At 46.2% G+C, this 6,089-nt stretch overlaps 1 protein-coding gene across 8 annotated transcripts in view; it reads left to right on the top strand.

Annotated features, from left to right (window-relative positions):
* The first annotated feature begins 1,019 nt into the window (after positions 1–1,019).
* LOC145344052 (uncharacterized) overlaps positions 1,020–6,089 on the top strand; it is an 86,437-nt gene continuing 81,367 nt past the window's right edge. For 5 of the 8 annotated variants that reach the window (XR_013886829.1, XM_080190818.1, XM_080190812.1 and 2 more), the window contains exon 1: positions 1,020–1,124. The gene's annotated coding sequence lies outside the window, so the exon portion shown is untranslated. The other 3 variants (XM_080190813.1, XM_080190816.1, XM_080190815.1) reach the window with 3 other exon arrangements.

Here is a 6,089-nt window from a genome sequence, read left to right as displayed (position 1 = left end):
CGATGCTAGATGACCTCTATTGATTGTGCTTCATGATCCTAAGTGCCTTGGTGCCTCTACACCCAGTTCAGGGTCCTGACCTTCACGTGGGGGATTTCCCGTCTTAACAACCAGTTGAAGGCTGTGTGTTTGTGACAGGCACTTCCTTGTCCTTAGTCAATCAGTACAAGCAATCAGTTCCTCTTTCTATCCGATAATCCCATAAATTCCCCTAATTTTCATCCATTTTTAACTGCATTGTTGGCTCAGTCTGACTTCAACAGTTCAACTCTACTCCAGTTCGCTGATTGAGGCCAACTGATCAACCCTCCAGCAGTGAGATTATTCCAATTTGTCGTGGGAAATCACCACTCGGAGTCAGACTTAAAGATTCAACATGCAGTTTATTGGCCAAAGCTTTGGGAGAAGTGCTTGGCACTCCGCAGTGCCCGCAGTCAACTTCTCCATTTGGAGTTGCGGCTAGCCATTTCTTGTACACTTTAATCATACAGACATCAGCGGTTATCTCATCACTACCTCTGGGTGGTTACATGCATTAACCAATTATGCCTGCCCAGCAACAATTGACCTCCAATCACATTCCTTCAAAAACAACCGCAAACAAAACTTATCGTTTCTGTTCTGCTTTTTCTAAACCATCTGGATCTCAAAGTCTGGTTTTCTGTCTGTTCCATTTTTTTAATACACTAACAGGATGTTCTTTGCTAACCACAACATAAGCGCTGTAGTCACGAACACCTTAGTCTCCAAAGGTGACTAATTTTACTTCAACTAACTCTACAAATCCAATAAAAAAAACTCTGGCTGCGGTGGAGCTGGACGGAGTTAACTCTGGGAGGAAAGGTTGCCAACTCCGGCGCGTTGCGCCAGAGGAGTGGGGGGTTATGGGGGTGCTGGCACGCAGGCGCCGGACTGTAGCAGCTGCCGTTGCCATGGAGGGGCGGGAGGGTTTATTGTGACGTCACAATGGCCGGGCGTTCCCACGGCGGGCGCGCAGGCGCATGGGCGGCCGTCTGCAGTGTTACTTTGTGTTACGGGAGTCGCGGAGTTTAAGCTCTCCCGGGGGGGGGGAAATCCCGCTGCCTTGTCTCTGTGCATTCGCTTCTGCCTTTGCAGCTTTGGACGTGAGTACTTTTCCTTGTTATTGTCGCCTCGCACGCTTTCAAATCCCTCGTTTCGCCTCGTCGAGAGCCGCCGCCGGCTGAACCTTTGCAGCCTTTGTGCCCTTTCTCGTTGAGAATAAATCACACCCGCTATCCCCCAACCCCCCACCTCCTCCCCCAGTTCTTTCGGTGAGATTATTTTTGCAACAGTACACAGGACGGACTGTGTGCCCCATTTCCGTCCCCTCGGCTTGTTTCTCCTTTACGATTCTCTTTAAACTCTGGGGCGTTTTAGCGGCGTTTTCTTCAGAATCGCCCCCCACCGCCGTACCTATATTGTTAACCTTTGTTTTTTTTGAAAAAGATGTGCACGTATCGGGAATCCGGACACACTTGGAAGTACAATCGTCAGATGGTGAATACTTTGCCACTTTTCTTTTGTACTTGAGTGCACGGCAGTGTGTGAAAGATCAAAATTCAAATTTGTGAAAACCAGACAGGTACGGGCTTTGTATAATTCTTCAACTACCTGAAGGCGAGAGCCTGAAAGTGCCACATTTCCTATCCTTGGGGGGGGCTGGTGGAGAAAAAGACACATTCCTATAAACCAAACCTCTTCCAAAAAAAAGCGCGATGGAAATGCAGGGTTGGATGGAACAATCGTTGATAACGTTCAGGATACCGTGTTTTTCTCTTAAAAAAGAAAACCATGAAATGAATTGAACTTCTAATCACAGTCCCATTGAAAATACTCTGAATGGGAAGGTTATCAAAGGGATGTCCAGACGCTGCAAAAGGAGAGCCCCCCACCCCCTTGGTTAGGAATTCACTTTTACTTCTCTTCTAGCCCATCCTCGAACCAGCAGCTGCACAGCCGTTGCCATGGTTTTGCCAGTCTTGTATCTCACCAGTCCTTTATGACACATCGATTTTTTTATTCAGGATTTTGGCTGCACTCTGATCATATTGCTTACTTACCCCCATTGTTGTTTCAGCTGCCTTCTACTGAATTATTTTAATTGCATTGAGGCTCACTTTAAAATGTTACACAGTGATATCCATCTTCGAAAACTAGAATGTGATCATGTACACATTCTCTTTGTGGTGATTTAATGTTATTTTGGTTACATCGATTAGCCTTTCTATCGAATGTTGAAACAGTTCTTTTTTTGGTCCATTTAAACTTAAGTACTAAAATCTCTCCACGGTTCAGAAAATAATTGTTTAAGAAACTTGTTTGCTGCATCATGCTAACATTTAACCAAATCAGTATGCAAACTTTCATAACCTGAAGTATCTGGTAGGAGTTTATTGGCTTGGATGAAGTATGATTGAGGAGAGCATGTCCATGTTGCACATTTTTCATAGGGATATGATGGGGGGGCATCTTGGTTGGGTTTACATTATATACCATTTATATTGTTTTATTTCAACTATTATAAAGCAGAGGTTGATTTCCCACCACCCCCAAGCTAACACCAAAACCCCGAAAGGGTTTTGTCTCATCTGTAACATGAAGTGGTGTGACCTGTGCTTCAGCAACTTGTTTTGATCGTTTGGTATTGGTCATGTCAGGCAGAGGGAAAGGTGGTAAAGGACTTGGTAAAGGTGGAGCCAAGTGGCACTGAATATTGTGGCGGAGCCACAATATTCAAGGCATTACCAAACCTGCTATCAGGCACCTGCCTTGCCACGGAGGCATTAACCGTGTCTCCAGCTTGATCTACGAGGAGGTCCGCAGCATGTTGGAGGTGTTTTTGGAGATTGTGTTCTGGGACTCGGTGACCTACGCTGAACATGCCAAGCGCAAAACGGTGACCGCCATGGATGCAGTGTATGCGCTAAAGCACCAGCGGTGGGCCCTATATGGTTTTGCTGGTTGAGGACAGTGTAAAGGGGAACAGAGACTTAACAATGATTAAATACAAAATAAATCCCTGACACATTCTAAAATCAACTTGTAACAATTTATTTATCTAACTAATAGTGAACAACTTTACTAAAATATTAAATAAAACAAGATTTTAATGGTATGCTGTTCCTATAAATACAATTCCCACTCATTAACGAAACAAAATAATTTATTACACTCAAAATTGCAACCAGGTTTTGTGTCTTCTGGAACATTCTGGGAGGGGCCTTCTGTTGATTCTTCTTTGGTACCTTTGCTATCCCGATGGGGCTTTGAGCTAAGAGCTGGGAACTGTGGTAGTTGCTCAGTCTTTGTCCCACTGCTGTCTTTTTTTATACCTGTAATGACATATCAATACTTCCCACAATAGGATTGGCCCTAGGTTGTCAATCTTTTTGGCAAAACAGTTAAACTAAATCAAATTAATTGAGGGGAAATTCAAAATGGGGAGTCACCCAAAAAAAAGGAAGTGCCCAAAACAATAAACAAAGTATAAAGGAAACTTAAAACATCAAACTAAAATGTGACTAAAGGGGTTGATGATGCACCCCAGTCCTAATGCTGCCCAGTAGGCATGGAAAGCCTCAACAATGTCCTTGGATGCTGCATGTTTCCTCTCCAGGGATACCAACTGCGAATGTATCTGCAGTATAGAGCAGACAGTTGGGTCGGATGACCCCCCCCCCCCCCCCCCCCCTCCCCCGCCTGTCACCCGCTGCCTGTACCTGTTTAAGGCAAATTTATGATGTGGAGATGCTGCCATTGGACTGGGGTAAACACAATAAGAAGTTTCATAACACCAGGTTAAAGTCCAACCGGTTTATTTGGTAGCAAACGCCACTAGCTTCCGGAGCACTGCTCCTTCGTCAGGTGAGTGGGAGTTGTTCACAATTGCATATAAAGACACACTCAATTTACAGAATAATGATTGGAATGTGAGTCTTTACAGCTGATCAAGTCTTAAAGTTAGTAAGAGTGGAGAGGTGTTAAGCACAGGTTAAAGAGATGCGTATTGTCTCCAGACAGGACAGTTAGTGAGATTTTGCAAGTCCAGGCAAGCCGTGGGAGTTACTGATAGTGTGACATGAACATAAGATCCTGGTTGAGGCTGTCTTCGTGTGTGTGGAACTTGGCTATCAGTCTCTGCTCAGTGACTCTGCACTGTTGTGTCATGAAGGCTGCCTTGGAGAATGCTTACCTGAAGATCAGAGGCCGAATGCCCGTGACTGCTGAAGTATTCCCTAACAGTGAGAGAACAGTCTTGCCTGGTAATTGACGAGCAGTGTTCATTCATCCGTTGTCGTAGTGTCTGCATGGTCTCCCCAGTGTACCATGCCTCGGGACATCCTTTCCTGCAGCGTATCAGGTAGACAACGTTGGCCAAGTTGCGAGAGTATATACTGTGTACTTGGTGGATGGTATTCTCACGTGAGATGATGGCATCCGTGTCAATGATTCTGCACGTTTTGCAGAGGTTGCTGTGGCAGGGTTGTGTGATGTCATGTTCACTGTTCCCCTGAAGGCTGGGTACTTTGCGGACAATGGTCTGTTTTGAGGTTGTGCGGAAGTTTGAAGGCAAGAAGTGGGGGTGTGGGGATGGCCTTGGCGAGATGTTTGTCTTCATCAATGACATGTTGAAGGCTCCAGAGAAGATGTCATAGCTTCTCTGCTCCGGGGAAGTACTGGACGACGAAGGGGACTCTGTCCACTGTGTCCCTTGTTTGCCTCGAGGAGGTCAGTGGTTTTTCGCTGTGGCGCGTTGGAACTGTCAATCGATGAGTTGAGTGCCATATCCTGTTCTTGTGAGGGCATCTTTCAGCATCTGGAGGTGTTTGTTGCAATCCTCCTCATCTGAGCAGATCCTGCATATACGGAGGGCTAGTCTGTAGGGGATGGCTTCTTTAACGTATTTAGGGTGGAAGCTGGAGAAGTGGAACATCGTGAGGTTCTGTACCGCAGGTCCACAATGAGGTGCTGAGGTGACCGTCCTTAACGGAGATGCGCGTGTCCAAGAATGCCACCGATTCTGGAGAATAACATACGGTGAATCTAATGATGGGATGGAACTTTTCGATGTCGTCATATATAGTTGTTTCAGTGATCGCCATGAGTCCAAAGGAAGAAAATGTCAACAATGTATCTAGTATATAGCACCGATTGAAGGTCCTGTGCGGTGAAGAAGTCTTGTCCGAACCTATGCATGAAGATGTTGGCATGTTGAGATGCGAATTTGGTCCCCATGGCTGTTGCGTGTGTTTGGATGAAGAACTGGTTGTTGAAGGTGAAGACGTTGTGGTCCAGGATGAGTGTAAAATTGCATCTGAAAACTGACAGTTGTCGGCGTTGAGTACTGAAGCAGTTGCAGTAATGCCATCATTTTGTGGGAGATGCTGGTGTAGAGCGCTGAGACATCCATTGTGACGAGGTTCAACTGCTCCATGTGTGCAGAGTTTCTGTAGGAAGTCAGTGTCGCGACAAAAGCTGGGGTTTCTTTGTACAATGGGTTTCAGGATGCCCTTGATGTGGCTGGCGAGGTTCTTACAGAAGATCCCATTGCCCAGGGTCCACACAATCCTGCCACAGCAACCTCTGCATGATGTGCCAGATCATTGACATGGATGCCATCATCTCACGTGAGAACACCATCCACCAGGTTCACAGTAAATACACTTGCAACTCGGCCAACGTTGTCTACCTGATGCGCTGCAGGAAAGGATGTCCCGAGGCATGGTACATTGGGGAGACCATGCAGAAGGGATGGCAACGGATGAACGAACACTGCTCGGCAATCACCAGGCAAGACTGTTCTTCTGTTGGGGAACGCTGTAGCGGTCATGGGCATTTGGCCTCCTACCTTTGGGTACACATTCTCCAAGGTGGCCTTCACGATACACAACAGCACAGTCGCTGAGCAGAGACTGATAGCCAAGTTCCTCACTCATGAAGACGGGCTCAACCAGGATCTTGGGTTCATGTCACCCTATCTGGAACCCCCACGGCTTGCCTGGACTTGCAAAATATCACTATCACTAACTGTCCTGTCTGGAGACAATACACATCTCTTTAATCTGTGC

The sequence above is a fragment of the Carcharhinus amblyrhynchos genome, chromosome 6, assembly GCF_965287045.1.
Source record: "Carcharhinus amblyrhynchos chromosome 6, sCarAmb.v2.hapA, whole genome shotgun sequence".
NCBI classification, from domain to species: domain Eukaryota; kingdom Metazoa; phylum Chordata; class Chondrichthyes; order Carcharhiniformes; family Carcharhinidae; genus Carcharhinus; species Carcharhinus amblyrhynchos.
The sequence above is the reverse complement of the archived record's forward strand: the minus strand, read 5'-3'. Positions and strand labels throughout refer to the sequence as shown.